The 17,150-nt window shown below is 47.3% G+C and overlaps 1 protein-coding gene across 7 annotated transcripts in view; it reads right to left on the bottom strand.

Moving 5' to 3' along the window:
* Positions 1-17,150, bottom strand: part of LOC128326619 (pantothenate kinase 2, mitochondrial) — a 61,843-nt gene that overhangs the window by 29,631 nt on the left and 15,062 nt on the right. For 6 of the 7 annotated variants that reach the window (XR_008308149.1, XR_008308147.1, XR_008308152.1 and 3 more), the window contains 5 exons: positions 11,085-11,214; positions 7,988-8,162; positions 5,812-5,933; positions 4,720-5,206; positions 757-1,037 (listed from right to left, as the gene is read on the bottom strand). The gene's annotated coding sequence lies outside the window, so the exon portion shown is untranslated. The remainder of the gene's footprint in view (positions 1-756; positions 1,038-4,719; positions 5,207-5,811; positions 5,934-7,987; positions 8,163-11,084; positions 11,215-17,150) is intronic. The other variant, XR_008308151.1, reaches the window with a different exon arrangement.

The following is a 17,150-nucleotide window of genomic DNA, read 5'->3' as shown; positions in this document are numbered from 1 at the left end:
CTTCAACAGTGGGGTGAGGAAACATCATGATGACACATTACGGGAGAAGCTGGGGGGCATTCCTGGAGGAGCTGGAGAGTGGGAGAGCTGAGGCATCCAAGGTACAGTGCTGTGCTCCATCGGTATTTCTGCTTTTCACCCTGTCTTTTTGGTGATTATTCGGTCATTTTGCTGGGCTCTGAAACCTAACCCCCCAATTCCCATTGACTTAAGGTTTCATTATCCGCAGTTTAGTTATCCGTGGTTGTAGGCCTAAACAGAACCCTCACGAATAACGAGGACCACCTGTAATTCCTGTCTGAACACAAAATGTGTAACCTTTTTTCTTCATAAATATACCAAACAATAAGCCACCTGCGATGCATTTCATATTTTAAAAGTGGCAATGCCTTCTCTGTTACGAGCCCCACCACCTATTGAGATCATCTGGGGAGGTCCATCTGCACTGCCACCAGCCTTCTCCATTGCTGCCCCAAGGCTTTGGAATGTGCTCCCTACTGAAACAAGAGGCCCCCCCATCTCTGACAGCTTTTAAAAGGGCCGTTAAGACACATTTATTCACCCAAGCTTTTAGTTAGACCTAAAGAATCTATCATTGTTTTAATGTTTTCACTTTGTTTTTAATCTGTGTTGTTTTATTGTGAACTGTCCAGAGAAGTGAGTTTGGGGAGGTATACAAATATGCTAGCTAGCTAAACACATAAATCAAACTCCCTCAAAATTCTGCACTGTAAAACTGACAAGTCGGGTACTCACCTCCTCTTCCTCCAGCTCAGAAGTGGTCTTGTCATCTAACGGCAGTTCTGTGTCTTCAACAGGCTTAAGGTCCCTGGAATACACATTACTTGGGACACCTGAAAGTGCTGCAGGTAAGCTAGGTGGAATCACCTGCGTGGAGGAGGAACTAGGAGGCACAGTGCTGGGGACCCGAGGAACGTGCTGATTTCTGGGTGAAAACTGGAGATCCGAAGTGTTGGATAAAGGCCAAGGAGGACTAGATGGGAGCTCTTTTGCTGCATTAGGTGAATCACAGAGACCTGCACAGAAGCAATGCAGACAGTATTAGGACACAGGCAAGATGGTGTGTGTAGAGCATAGTCTTCAGAATGCAGTACTGGATGCAATTCAGTTTCCTGAGCGTCTCAGTTTTAAATGATGGCAAAGAAAGCAGCTTTTGGTTCTGATGGTTGCACAGATATGCTGGAAGGGAGGTGTGTAACAGGCCTGCTGAAACTGCAGAAGTCAGAGGCACGGCTGAACAAGATTTCCAGGGGTCAGAGAGCAGGGTTTCAGTGCTTTGTGTAGCCACTTCCCATGACTAGGAAAATTGGAGAAAATTATGCAAAATGAGAAAAAATACAAATGGTCCCAAATCTGCATAATTTATACAGATTACAGAATTGAACCTTTCTTGACAAAGAATCATTTTTAAAAACACATCATATACATGATACTGCACACAACTTAATTGCATCCCTGCAGTGGCCATTGCTGGTGTCTACCTTATTTATTTATTGTTAAATTTATATACTGCCTTTCATTAAAACAATCCCAAGGCAGTTTACACAGAATTTGAAAACAAGATTATAAAAATGACACAATTAAAATATTAAGCTAAAATATAAAACAAATCTGATTAAAAATTTAAAACACAAGCATAAAAGCAATACAGAGTACAAAGAGCAGCACCAGAGACAATCATATAAAAGCCTGGGTAAAAAAACAAGATTTAACATGCTTTCTAAAAACTGTGATGGAGACTGAGGAGCGAATGGCCACCGAGAAAGCATTCCAGAGTCTGGGGGCAGCAACAGAGAAGGCCCTGTCCCGCGTCCACAACAACCGAGCCTCCCTCCTTGTCGGCACCCGGAGCAGAGCCCCCTCAGATGACCTCGTCAAGCGGGCAGCAACCCTTGGGAGCAGACGGTCCGTCAGGTATCCTGGGCCCAAACCATTAAGGTCTTTAAAGGTCAAAACCAGCACCTTGAATTGGATCCAGAAACAAACTGGTAGCCAGTACAGCTCTTTCCAAATGGGTGTGATGTGATCCCAGTGGGCAGCTCCAAATAAACCTTATGTTTATTTTAGATTCTGAGTCCTTTCGAGACTAACCATTTTCTTATACACTTGCAATGCAAATTGTACTGAGAATTTGAAAAAGTGGTATATAAACACTCTTAATAATAATGCCTAAAAGGCATCTATAGACTATTAGCCATGATGTTCCTATATTCCTAAATCTTAACTGATTTATAATTTACAAGTATTTAAAGGCAAAAAAAAAATTCTAACAGCAGTTTGTAAAAATGAACTGAAACCTACAAAAATCTACAGAAACTGCAGATTTAACAGCAGATTGTAAAAGATGTGTAACTTACTTTTTAAAATCCTTGATAGTCATGCCCTTTCAATGGAATCTCATCTGGAGTGAATATGCTTGAAGGTTATGGCCAGCAGCATAGGGAGGCTGGCGGCGGCCCATGTGTGGCCGCTGCGGTCACGGCCCCACTCCCCGCGTCTGTCATCAGACGCAGGGGTGTGGTCTCCCTCCCAAACAGGGCCACACGGCCCCATTTGGAAGAGAGTTCGGCCTGCACTGCGTTGGGCAGCGTGGGCCGGAGTGACTCTCCCGAGAGCTGTTCTGGCCGCAATGCCAATGCAGTGCGGGCCGATCTCTCCCCTAAACGGGGCCCCATTTGGGACGGAGATTGCTTGGCCCCGCTGCACTGGCAGCGAGACCAGGAGTGGCTCTCCCTGCCTTTGAGGCAGGCCGATTTCAGCTCCGAACGGGGATGCGGGTTCCCATTTGGGACCGAAATAACACCCCCCACATCTGACGCGGGGGGAGGGGGGTCTGGGGCCGCACTCACAGCCTCTGATTGGTGGCGGCCCGAGTTCTTTGAACCTGTTCGTCCAATGGTGTCTCCGCCCCTGGACATGGCGACTATTTGGATATTTTTTGGCACTCAGATGAAGTGAAGCCACATTTACAGCTCACTCTATGCTAAACAAGGTATCTGGCAGGTTTACGTGGTGCAGGATCAGAAATGGAGCCTTAACATAAAAGGCTCTGCTTCACATTCCTGTCAATTTAATGTAAAACATGGAATATAAGTATTCAAAAGATCTTAACAGGCAGGCAGGGTCATCGTATGAGAATGGACCTTAGGAACTGGAAAGGGATTTAATTAAGTCAAGGGTTCTCAAACGTGGGTCCCCAGATGTGCTTGGACCACAACTCCCATGGCCTTTGGCTGTTGTAGACGAAGTTGCCACCATTAGGCAAGTTGCCCATGGCCTTTGTCTGTTTTCACTGGGGATGATGGGATCTGTAGTCCAACAACACTTGGAGATCCAAGTTTGAGAATCTCTGAACTTAGCCTAGATGTGTGTAACTGAAATGACTGCATATTCTTCCTCTGTCCTCTCCCGTGTTGAATTTTAGACTGTACGCTCCTGAGGACAGCGAACTGACTCTGATCTTTTGCAAGGCATCATGCACATTGATATCACTATATAAAAATATTATTATATCAGAGAGCGCCTTCTCTGTCATGCACCCTGTTGCCTATTAAGATCATCTGGAGAGGTCCACTTACAGTTGCCGCCAACTCATTTGGTGGCAACTTGGGACCGGGCCTTCTCTGTGGCTGCCCTGGGGCTTTGGAATATGTTCTGTGCTGAAATAAGAACATCTTCTTCTCTGTTGGTTTTCAGGAGGACCCGGAAGATGTACCTGTTTTCCCAGGCTTTCAATTGAAATTGTAATGTTATTTATTGATTTTTTTATCTGTTTTATGAATTTTAACTGTTTTATATTGTTTTTATATTATGTCTTAACTTATACATGGCCTGGAGATTTCAAAATCAGGCGGTATAGAAATTCAATAAATCATCATCATCCCTCCACCCAAAGCATCCTCAGCAAATGATGAGGCTGCAGCTCAGTCATGCAGAAGGAACCAGGATCAAATCCCTGGCATCACCAGATAGGGCTGGAAAAGACGCTGCCTGAAATTTTGGAGAACCGTTGGCAGTCAGTGCAGATAATACGAAGCTATAGACCAATGGCCCGATTCTATAAAGCAGCTTTCCATGTTCCTATGATGCCTTGTAGGCTTTTCTATCAACTATCTTGGTTCCATCCCCACCATAATGAACCATGCAGTGTCAAAAGGTTTTTAGCCCTATGCCTCCTGTAACATTTCCCTTGGGACCAGCCAAATAGCCTTCCAAGGGTTGGCGCAAGTCAATATCAGCCCGATCAAAGATGCCTTCTTGTGAACAAGTGGGTGATGGATCTAGATTAGAGCATTTGCCATTTTTGCTGTGTGGGACTCAGAAGTGAGCCCACCTGGAGAATCCCAGGCACTTTACCTGTAGGGATCACTTCTGCATTGCTCTATGTATCACCTTTCTTCTGGTGTAAAGGAGCAGCATGGGTGCTACTTCCAGTAGTCCCTCTAGTTTTTTTCATCAATGTGCAGAATGAGATTCTGGGCGGCAGTGTCAAGGCAGTGTGAGCGCACCATGTGCATTCAGAGTGGGGCCTTCCTGATTCAACCTGAGTGGGATCTAAAATGAGCGGACATCAAAAAACTTGTGAGCGCATGCACATGTGCACGCCTTAGAGGGAACACTGGCTACCTCTACTATTCCGCTGACCCCGGTCATCTTTCTGCCCTGAATCAAATTGATATTGCAAGAGGAGAGGGTTACCTGCATCCACCAGGTCATCATTCTGGTAACCCCTCAGGGCTTGGATCTTCTTCTCCCTGAGTGAGTCTTTAGCTTGGCTCTCACCTGGACTGCTTGAAGACAGTGGACTGCTTTCAAAAGCCGAGTAGGAATTCTCCTCTGGCTGATTTTCAGAATTTTTATGTTCAGGAGAAGCAACATAGCTGGGCGGGTGGTTCATGATCCCAAACCGCCCATTTTCCACACAGACAGGATGTTTCTGACGACCATGCCAGTGCTGCCCCAAATCCTCCTCACTGGATCTGGAAGATGCTGGCGTGGTGCTTAGCATTTTCTCTTTGGGTATCTCTCTGGGACCCAGGGGGACTACATCCTGAGACGAAGGGGACATGTTTGGAAATGGTATGGCTTGGGCATAAAGTGGCACTGTCCCCCTGGCATGAGAGGGTGTTGTAGAGCTCTTACTTGGGACAGGTGTGGAAGGTTCTGGCTTTGGTGAGTTCCTCACCTGAAAAAAGAACACACATAATTTTAAGACTTTTTTTTTGTTCACTTTGCTATTTAAAAAAAACCTACGGCATACAAAAATAAGCTTCAACAAGTTGTTCTAGTGAAAACTAATCTGCCTACTTTCCTTTCACTATCCCTGCAACTGGACTAAATTTGGTCCCGATCGGTTAGGCCAGGCTTCCCCAAACTGCAGCCCTCCAGATGTTGCTGAACTACAACTCCCAGCATCTCTAGACACAATTTTTTGTGGCTGGGTATGCTAGAAGTTGTAGTTCAGCAACATCTGGAGGGCTGCAGTTTGGGGAAGCCTGGGTTAGGCAATTCACAAGTTAGCCCACTTGCGCCTCAAATGTTTACACATCCACCATCTTGCATCGGGGTGGATGACATCATCACAGACAATGCTGTTGAGGTGTCCCTGTGTGTCACTCACCTCAGCTGTACCTAATTTGGTTCAAATCGGTTAGACAGTAGGGATGTGCACGAACCTGTTCAGAGGCCCTTTTAGTTTGAGAACCCCTGGATTAAAGATGTGGTTAGTAGCTATCCTTACTCAGTGCTAAGAAGACAGACTCAAAGCCGAGGGTAGCAAGACAAACCCACCTTAGGTTTTACCACCTTCTCGTTGCTCTTTGATAGAACATTAGTTTCTTGAACTGGAGTTTTGCAATCACCCATATCTTTGAAGGAAGGGGCCAAGCTTCCTAAAATGTGCCTTCGAGGACCTGGAGGAAGAACACACACAGAATACAAAGGTAAGTTTCTGGGAAAGGGACAGGTGTGGTGTTATTATGGGATGCTTTCCCTGCCCCATCTGTTCGGGGCTGGGCCAGGCAGGCAGCAGGAGGCATAAGCTCTTAATGGGACCTATTGAGCCGGCAAGGAACAAGTGATGACTGAAGGTGTTTAGGGCTAACAGGGACCCCACACCCCTTCCCAAAGAAGACCCCCAGAGCTGGTTTCCCCCTCCTCCTGAGGAGATCCAACAGAAGGTGGACCCTGAGCAACCAAGCATGTGCTCCATCTTCAGAGCTCGCGGTAAGGGGCAAAACCCCGACCAGGCCACCAGATCCCCCAAAGTTCCAGGACTTCTCAGAGGGAGTGGCACTCTAGTTCTGATGGTCCGAGAGGGCTGCTGTCAGGAGATGACATCCAGACTGGGGTGGACTCCCCTTCATCTTCAGCCTCACTCTCTAACGGTTGCCATTAGTGGGGGCAGAGCTGTACTTCCAATTCCTTTTGCACAGCAATATAATCAAGACCTCTAGATGCTCCCAAAGCTTTTTAAACACTGAAATGGCCCTTTCTATATTCAGCTTTATTGTATACAGAACCAAGGAAAAAGAAACAATTACAATCTCTCAGTCATGGGTTTTATTTCTAGGGAACTGCCTACAAACTCACACCCATGGTTTTTGCTTTTTCCCCAACCTGTTGCTCTGTGCAATGTTGCTAACCCCTTTTTACCTTATGTTATGGGAAACACAGGGACAGACTAGCTCCAGGAGTTTCCTCCCCACCACACCCCACATACCAAGACACTGTACAAAAAATCGGAGTACAAATCTGATTGTACTGAGATTTGAGCCATTTTTGGAAGGGCGGTACAGAAATAGAATAAATAAACAAATAAATAAAATTGTGCTGCAGCAAGTATCCTCTTACAGAGCTCGAAAAGCACCAAGTTCCCACAATTACATCGGCTGATCTCAATGAGCCGGGCCGGGGTGGGGGGTGCCAAACGATACACAGCTACCTCTAGTTCCAGGCAGCTTCAGTGGCTCCTCTCTCTCTGCCCCAGTGTTAAGGAGAGCTGTGCTGCCTACAGGCTGGCCATGTTGTAGCTGCAGCTGTGCAGGCTCACACAGCTCTACCTGAAGAACAGCCAGGCAGCGCAGCTCTCATTACGGGCGGGGCGGGGTGGGGTGGGAGAGAGAGGAGCAACCACAGCTGGTGCCCACCTGGCTCATTAGGACAAACCACGACTCATCCTGCCTCAGAGCTAAAGGCGGACCTAGACCGGCTTAGCTTCAACAAAGCATCTGCATCAGGTGCCCTGAGGCTTAGTCTCTGGTCTTGTAGAAGCAAGCAGGACTTGTCCCCTTAGCTAAGCAGGGTCCACCCCAGCTGCATATGAATGGGAGACTTGATGTGTGGGCACTGTAGGATATTTCCCTCAGGGGAAGGAGCCGCTCTGGGAAGAGCATCTAGGTTGCAAGTTCCCTCCCTGGCAGCAGCTTTAAGTAGGGCTGAGAGAGATTCCTGCCTACAACCTTGGAGAAGCCGCTGCCAGTCTGTCAAGACAATACTGAGCTAGATAGACCAATGGTCTGACTCAGCATATGGCAGCTTCCCATGTTCCCCTGTCTGCAACACCGGTATGCATATGATACCTCAGAAAGTTTGCTTGCCAGTATTGGTGAACCAACACAAGCATGTAGGTAAAAAATAAGGAGTCTCAGAGCATGGTCACAGGACACATGATACAGCCTCCTTGCTGCAGCTAAGTAAGTCTTGGTGTGGTCAGTGTCTGGATGGGAGACCCCTATATGCCACCTTTGGGGGTGGGACCTTCGTTCAGTGGCATGCATGCTTGCAGAACGTCCCAGGTTCAATCCCTGGCAGCATCTCTAGCTAGGCCTGGGAATGACCCTTGCCTGGAGAGCTGCTGCCAGTCAGTGTAGACAATACTGAGCTGGATGGATTCCACATAAGGGAGCTTCCTCTGTACTGGAAAGCAAAAGCTGCACAATTTGTGGGAAGAGGAAAGGTAGCTTACCAATTTGGTGAGACTCATAAACCTGCTGGATTTCCTCCGCTAATATCTGTAAATTCTGTTCCTGAAGACCTCTGATGAGATATTCTACCCAATCTTCCCGGCTCTGCAGTGTATCAAACAAGTGCCACACAGTCGTATTGTTCCCGTCATTTTTCACGGTTCTTATAAGTTTTTGCTAAAACAATGAGAAATATAGAAATACAGAGTTCAGCAGTAGGCAAGGGAGAAGAGCATCTCAAGTCTTGTTTGTGCCAGGGGGCTTTAGACACCCCACAACAATTTTTTTAAAAAAATTGTATTGTAATTTGGATTGTGTATACCGCCTAGAGATGTATATATCAGGCAGTATATAAATATGATACCTACATAAATAAACTATGCCTGCATATACCTGTGACTACAGTATATTCCTGGTGTGCGTGTGTTTTATGGTGAAGGTTTTAGGTACCTTTGCACCTCAGAAGCAGAAAGGGTTGTGACTGCCTTGAGGGAGTATTATCCTCCCTCAAGGCAAGATTTGTGCAACATTTCCAGGTTTTGTACGGCATCTAGCAAACATAGGTGCATAATAAAATAAAACCAGAGCTTTGTGTACTCTGTGCTTTTAAAAAGTGCAACAAAATGATAAATTATGTGGCAGGAAAAGCTGAATTCTGCAATCTATGTCTATTATGCAAACTGCAAAACAAATGAATTGTGCCATGCTTTCTGTTCCATGTGGTTTATTCTGCTTCTGCAAGGAACAAGGAGTGTGGTGGGATGCTACTTTCTGACTGCTGAAAGTCTTGTTTATCAGAAATTCTACTGGAACCACAAAATATGAAAATACAACCTGACACAAACAAGCTAATATATATTTGTAGTGATCAGCCTCCCCTCTGTCTAAAGAGTTAGCAGGAAGTGAACTCTGTCTTGACTGACAGGCTGGTGAACTCCAGGGCTCAGCCAATCAGCACACCAGGTGGGTGGGACCTAGTAATCTGTTGGGAGGAAGAAGAGACTTCTTTGTTAGAGGAGGACATGTGGCCATGGAGACTGGTTACAGGAAAATAACCGTGCAGTTCCTTGAAAGACAGGAGGGCAGGAAACTTGGATTACCCCATCAACAGGAGTTTGGTGTGTTCAAGAAAATGGGAAGTTTAGTCTAGGGAAAAGTTTTTTTAGTCAGACTTTGTGTCAGGGATATTCTATTTCATTGGTGTGTATGCTTTTGCATATTCCTGATACTGTTCTATTATAGTTTACCTGCAACGTAACTGAAATAAGAAACACTAGCCTATGCTCAATACACCTGGAACATTGCAAAAAAACTCTGTAAGCATTTAAGTGCGCTTTTGCATTTCCCTATATACCTGTTCTTTGCAACTGGGTAACCAAGATTTTTAAAATGTGCCGCCCCAACATAATTCAGGGTGCTTTTTAAGTATTCTTGTAACCTACTGAGTATTTTTACCTGTAATTAAAAGCTGAGAAAGCCTCAAACGGAAGCAATCTGTAGTACTGGAATAAAACTGTTTTTCTTTTTGTTCTTTTCTTGTTACAAGCTTCTCTGAATTGGTTTTTAACTCAAGAAAGGGGGGGGGGCAAAGGGAGAATTCTCTGGTGCAAACACATCTCCAAGCTTTCAGCAGCTATCAGTTTTCTCACCACTTGCAGGCATACAAGTAGAAGATTTCTCTCTCTTGCCCAATAGCAAGATAAAGAGAGAAGCCTAGGCTGAACAATCTCTGATAAAAAGGGTGTCTGGTGGCAGTCTTTTGAACCTACTGGTAATACAGAATAGTTTTTAGGAGAGGTCTGGCCAGGCAGCTCAGATGGGATGATTCAGCATTTCTTCCCCTCACATGAGCTTGCTCTGAGACAAAGACTGTAAATTTCCGCTACAATATTTAATAAAACCAAATAAAGCTATGTAGAACACCTACTCTGATGAGTTAATTCTTGAAAGGTTAAACTAAAACACAAGTTTAATTGTATATTTGTTCTGCAATAATAATCTAGTCCTATGTAGCTCAGTCCAAAGGCAAGGAAGAAATTCATGCCTAAATCAACCTTGCATTGAGTATAACCAAAGTCATAGTTCAAATCCAAATGAGTAACTTTAAAGCTTCAAATGAATCTTCTCTGTGCTAACAAATTTCAAAGGTGTGGTCAAATAATCCAAGGAACTTATTCAAAGCTGCCAAAGATATTAAAAGTACCAATCACATCTCAACCTCTTACAGGTCTTCTTCAGTGGCTATCATATACAGATGTATACCTCCTTGTGATCAGTCAAAATATTTCCAATTCTCAAGTTGTGTGGATGCAATGACCAATATCCATTCCTAGTTTTTCTTCTCCCAAAGAAATTATATTATACATCCTAGTATCAGTTCTGTCTGGCCATCAGCTCATAACCACTGTTTTATCACAGAGGAATGAATTCCTTGGATTATTCAACCACACCTTTGAAATTTACTAGCACAAAGATTCATCTGAAGCCTCAAAGTTAATCATTTGGATATGAATTATGATTCACCTATGTAGTTGGATCTGAACTACGTGTGTGTGTGTGTGTGCGTGTGTGTGTGTGTGTGTGTGTTTAGTCTTGTTTATCAATCACACTGACCTATGAGATTTTGCCAGGCTTTGCCCAACAATGCCCCCATATCTTCAGAATCATGAAGGCTAGAAACTTAATTATGAATAAAATTTAAGATTTTCAAGAAGCTGAATTCTGCCCCTGATGCAACACTTCGTGTGTAGATTTATTTAGCAGTTCTACAAAATAATGTCTATATTCTGCCCTATGTATCCGAATACGAATATGACAAATATTTATATACCACTTTTCAATGAAAGTTTCCAAAGCAGTTTATATAGATATAAATAAATAAAATGGCTCCCTATCCCCAAAGGGCTCACAATCTAAAAAAGAAACATTAAACAGACAGCAGCAACAGCCACTGGAGGGATGCTGTGCTGGAAATGGATAGGGTCAGTTTCTCTCCCTCTGCTCAATAAAAACAATCACCACTTTAAAAAGGTGCCTTCAGTGTTGGCCCCACCCTAACCCACAGAACATTAGCAGAAGGAAAATAATCTGAAAAATTACCTTGTCCATCACAGTGAGGCATGGCAGGTCATTAAGTATCTTTTCTACATCAATGCAATGGAACTTTCTCAAGTTCCGGTCAATATACTTTTTCAACTTGTCCTCAGCAAACGTCATCTTCACTTAGTATCTAGCAGAAGGAAAGGTAGAAAGCAAACAGCTGTTATTGTCTAATGCGAATATCAGAGGTTCAGCTTGCAACCTGCAGAAAAGAAAGCCACCCAGAGATCTTAGCCCCATTTCTCAGCCCTTCGGTTTAAGGCTAGAGCAGTAGTAGCCAGATCAACCCTACAAGAAGGCTGCACAACTTCGGCCCTCCTGCAGATGCTGACTTACAACTGCCATTATCCCTGACTATTGGCCACTATGGCTGGGAATGATGGGCGCTGAAGTCCAAAAATAACTGGAGGGCTGAAGCTGTGTAGCCCAGCCCTACAACATGCCTTTCCAAGCCAGGGAAAATAAGACACCAGTGCAGCAATATATCTGATTTCATGTCATGCTTATAACCTGCTCTTCCTTACCAAGGGACACCCAAAGTTTGGTGGTAGCATTAGCTGCTAACAGAATAAACAGTAATATCAGAGGTTCTTAACCTGTGGAACTCCAGATGTGGATGAACTACAACTCCCAACATACCCAGGTCCAATTTATGTTGCCTGGGGATGATGGGAGTTGTAGTTCAGCAACACCTGGAGTAGGACGAATTGGAAATCCCTGTCCTCTATCATGTCACAGCATAGTTCTCTGTACATACTAGAGGGGGGAAACCTGGCAACTGCTAGTCACTGGCCACTGGGAACATTGTCAGAGCTTCAAGCACTACTGAAGTTGCTGTTGCCCACAGAAACATAGTGTTAAAAAGTTTTTTAAAAGTTAAAGGAAGGGGGAAACCGTGGCTTCATGTATCCGTGGATGGGTCTTAGAAACCCGGGTTCTTTCTCTGCAGTATAAGAATAAGCCTTAAATTTGGACATACAGGTGAACCTCGTTACTCGCAAGGGTTCCATTCCTCACCTACTACTGCAAGTGATGGAACTGCGAGTCATCAGGGGATTTGGAGCGGGGTGTTATCAGTAAGCTGATGACACCCAGATCTACTTCTCCGTGTCAGTTTCTTCAGGAGATGGAATAACTTCCCTAAATGCTTGCCTGGAAGCAGTAATGGGCTGGATGAGGGAAAATTAGTATGAGCATTAGTGCTATGGGCAAGGGGGGGCTAGGTTCCAGGATGGAGGGAGAAAGCCCCCAAGCAGCCCCAAATGTACTGTGCTGCACTCTGCGGGTCCCCCATATGCCCAGGCATGCCCCTCAAAGGAAAATATGACACCGCCCCCAAACCACAAAAAATCGCAGAATGAAGTCCATTTTTTACCCGGAAATGAGCCACAAAATGGCTCCTTCTGTCTTATCCTTCCACAGTCACTTCCAGCCCTCTAAGAACCACAGATATGTGGGTTTTAACCCATTAGTATCTGCGGGTGCTGGAAACGGGTGTCTATTAGACACCCGCAGATACATGGCACCGCAAATAGTGGTTCCATGAATAACCAGGTTCTCCTGTACAAAGAAACTGGAGGCCTCTTCACCTCCGGTTTCCCAAGCCACACATCCGAAATGACAAAACCAGACTTAAGGGTGCGAAGGGAACTGCGGTTTCCCTTCCCAAACTCCACTCTGAACCCTCAGTCATAGCGGAGTTTCGCCATCCTTATGTGGTGCCGCCAGCGTTACATCCGAACGCTGGCACCGCAGTTTTGTCTCCACGGAACCAGAGTTGAGGGAGGAAGCTCCTCCCTCCCTCCGGCCCAACTAGCTGAGTGGGCTGACCTTCTCCCTACCCTGCTAAATGTTCAATAAGGCACCTTTCAAAGTGGTTTATTATCAGGGATGGCAGGGAGGCAACTGTCCCTATTCAGTCCAGCATAGCAACCCCCTAGTAAGTGTGGCTGCTATCTCCAGTGTGCCCTTTTGGAACAGGAGACCATTTTAAAAAACCTTTTGTTACGGAAAAAACATTGAACACAGGAAGCTGCCTTATACTGAGTCAGACCACTGGTCCATCTAACTCAGTATTGTCTACCCAGACTGGCAGCGGCTTCTCCAAGGTTGCAGGCAGGAATCTCTCTCAGCCCTATCTTAGAGATGCTGCCAGGGAGGGAACTTGGAACCTTCTGCATGCAAGTATACAGATGCTCTTCCCAGAGCAGTCCCATCCCCTAAAGGGAATATCCTATAGTGGTCACACATGTAGTCTCCCATTCAAGTGCAAATCAGGGCAGACGCTGCTTAGCAAAGGGGACAATTCCTGCTTGCTACCACAAGGTTGACAAGTGGTATTTACTGCACATATTTTATGGTATATGCATTGAGACTAATCCTGACTCCACCAACAGCATAGAAGCAGAGGATCCGTGCCCAAAAGATTTTTACCATCAGAGGAAAGCTGCCAGCTGGACCCAGCAGAAGTCAAATTCTTTCTTTTGGAGGTGGCCAACCTGAGGCATTCCATCCACAAAGGCAATACTTAGAGATAATGGTAGTTGTAGTCTAACAAGAGCTGGAGAACCTCAGATGGGCCACCATCATCTGATTTCTATCTCACCTTCTAATCCAGAATGATGCCCAAATGGGTTCATTAGCAACTGATGACCCAGTTAGCATATGGGTCATCTCATTTAACTGACTGCCAGAAAATTTAGGACCAACAAAAGGGAGTACTTTTTTTAATACAGTGCATCAGTCACCTATGGAATTCTCTGCCACGGGATGTGGTGATGGCCACTAGCTTGGATGACTTTAAAAGGGGCTTAGACAAATTCATGGAGGACAGGTCTATCAATGGCTACTAGTCTGGTGGCTATGGGCCACCTCCAGCCTCAGATGCAGGTTGCCTCTCAATACCAGTTGCAGGGGAGGAGCAACAAACAGCAAGAGAGTAGGGATATGTAAGGCACATCCGAACTCCAAACCGGTGGCAGGGTGTATGTTGACCTTTAAGGTTCAGGGAGGTTCCTCGCACACAAGCACCGGCCACTTCTGGGAGGGTGCTGACCGGGGCAGCAAGGAGGTCTGCTGCTGCCCGTGCCAGCGATTTTGAACACAGCGCTGGTGGGGGGAACGCAGCGGGGGAGGAGAGAGCAACCTCCACGAACCTTAAAGGTAACCCTCCCCCAGCCGCAGGTTCAGCCGAACCTTCCAATCCAGTTCAGCGGTCCTTAAAAGAACCACCGAGCCGGATCGTGCACATCCCTACAAGAGAGAGGGCATGCCCTCAACCACCTCCTGTTTGTGGGCTTCTTAGAGGCATCTGATGGGCCAGTGTGTGAAACGGGATGCTGGATTAGAGGCCTGGGGCCTGATCCAGCAGGGCTGTTCTTAGGTTCACACATAAAACCATGCAAGGACACAGCTGTTCAGAGGCGTAGCGAGCTTTCCTGGGGCCGGGGGATAAGGTTCAGCCAGGTGGTGTCCATCGCGCCCCAAGCCATGCCCCCTGCGTCTGACATCAGACGTTTGATTGCTACCAATCAAATACTGCCCTACTTGTGGGGCACATGCACATTGAAGCCCCCCACCCGGACGGATATTGTCCGGGCGGGGGGGCGACCCCACCTCCCTGCTAGTCAGCCACTCCTTTCGCCCCCACCCGACCCGGACCACTCCTCCCTCGGCTTCAGCCCATGCGGGAGGGAGGGAGGCAGCTGGACATCTGTCCATCCTCCCCCAGGGCAGGGTTTGCCTTGGCCTGCCCCTGGGCACCAAGACGAGGAGGAGTGGACATGGGCTGCCACGGCTCCTCCACCCTAGCCACGCCCCTCTGCAGTGCCCAAGCAACCCCGCCCCCCCATGCCCGCCAGCCAGCCCTGCCCAGCTGCCCGCCTGATCCTCTCCTTGGCAACCGCCCAGAAAAGCCTGCCCTTTCGCTGCTGGCTGCCAGCTGACCCAGGCAGCTTGCTTTCCACCTCCACCCTCTCAGCTGCCTGCCAGGCTCTGGCTCTGCCCTGGGGGACGGCGGAGGGGAGAAGACCGAAAGCAGAAGCAGCTGCTGGGTGGGCAGCCGAGCAGTGCAGGCTGCCTAGCTTGCAGCTCGCCCGGGTGGACAAGTAGGAGGAGGAGGAGGAGAAGAGGCTGACCCGTGGGCAAGGGTGGGCTGGCCTTGGGGGCCCCTGGCACCCTGTGGGTCACTTGTGCCCCCCTTGTCCAATAGACGCTACGCCCATTCAGCTGTTGCTTCTCCCCCTTGGCATCACTGTTCCCTCTAAGGCACGCACGGGCACGCATCAACCCCCAGGCCCCGCCTGCACCCACCACCACCGTCCATCTGCCTGACACCCTGGCACCCCATTTCCCTCCCTCCCCAGCCGGGAAGCCTTGCCTTGCTTCCCCCTCTCCCTGGCCGGGCGGCCTCCACACCTCCTCCTCCCTTCCAGCAAGATCATCAGACGGAGGAGGAGGAGGGAGGAGGACGGGAGGCAGCGGCAGCCCAGAGTCCGGACGGAGCTGGGGGTGGCGCACAGGTGGAGTTGGTGGCTCCCACAGTTAAAAACAACGGAGCTGATTCCCTGCCAAATAGCACGGGCGGTGCGCGGGGAGAGGCGGAGGAGGTGCGTGGGAGGGAAGAGAACAGCCAGCCAGCAAGGACTGGAGTGCTGGCGAGGACTAGACAGAGTCTGAGGCACGGGAAAGGCGGCATGGACAGGGGAGAGCAGCAGCTGCAGAGCAAGCAGCACCAAGCAATCAATTCAAACTCAGAGTCGCAGCCCTAAGGTGTCTATATCAGCTGGGAGATTGCATGGGCACACACCACGTCCAAGACACTGGATTCACAGTTTTCCTAGAGGAGCCCCAAGCAAGCAGCACACTCAGCCAAGGAGCTGCACTGGTTTAATGGGGGCCAAGCAACTGTTTTATTCAGGGGGAAGCAGGCAGGACGCTGCTTCTGGTGGGTGGAGCCAATCCGGGTCACCAGGGAGGGAAGGCGAGCTGGACAGTGAGTCTCTGCCCGAGAGCGGAGGCCTGGTGGTCTCATTTATTTATTATTAATTATTATTATTATTATTATTACATTTATATCCTGCTCTTCCTCCAAGGAGCCCAGAGCAGTGTACTACATACTTGACTTTCTCTTCACAACAACCCTGTGAAGCAGGTTCGGCTGAGAGAGAAGTGACTGGCCCAGAGTCACCCAGCAAGTATCATGGCTGAATGGGGATTTGAACTCGGGTCTCCCCAGTCCTAGTCCAGCACTCTAACCACTACACCATGCTGGCTCACATGGTCTTTAAAAGCGGCCTTGAAGTGGAAGTTCTGAGCAAGCGGGTGGCTTCTCCCAGTTAGTTGCTGTCTAAACCATTGGGGCAGGGTGGATGCTGAAATGATGTGAGGGGAGGGGTGTCCTGAAAAGCCACAGAACCGTTTCCTGTTTTTGCAGTTCTCTTGGTGGGAACTCTACCTATTGAATTCCCATCCCGGATGCGCTCCTCCTTCCTTTTTTCACCCGAGATTGTACCAATATACCCCCTTTATTCCCATGGCCAAAATATGAGATAAAAATGACCCAAGCTCTCCTCGCCTTGCCCACTTCCTCCGGGGCTGCTCTCTTTCTCCCCCACTTTGGAATCTTTCATAAAGCAAGTTGGATATGATAGCGGAGAGCTTGGATCAAAAGGCCTTTGAAAAGTGTAGCAGGCTTTATGGATTCCCCTGCTTTTCCGCCTGGCTCTGAGGATAAGTATGCCTTTCCAGTGTGTTTCTCCTCCACCCGCAAAAGGACCTCTGCTCTTCTTCCCCTCCCCACCTTTCAGGGCCCCTGCTCTTGAGAGGAGAGGAGTTGTGAGGGCTGCTGCTGTACTTAGCAAACAGTGCCTAGCAAATTTTACTTTCCTTGTGACTATTCTTGAAGCATCTAGTGGTCCATTGTCACAGTGTTTGTTATGAACTCATGTTTTAAGTTTTTGTATGTCTTTTTAACTTGTTTTATGCCATTGTTAACCGCCCAGAGACAAAAGTTTGGGGCAGTGTACAAATCTGATAGACAGACAGATAAAATAAAATAAAATAAAA

Source organism: Hemicordylus capensis, chromosome 5 (assembly GCF_027244095.1).
Source record: "Hemicordylus capensis ecotype Gifberg chromosome 5, rHemCap1.1.pri, whole genome shotgun sequence".
Classification (NCBI taxonomy): Eukaryota; Metazoa; Chordata; class Lepidosauria; order Squamata; family Cordylidae; genus Hemicordylus; species Hemicordylus capensis.
This window is presented reverse-complemented; position numbering and strand designations above follow the sequence as displayed.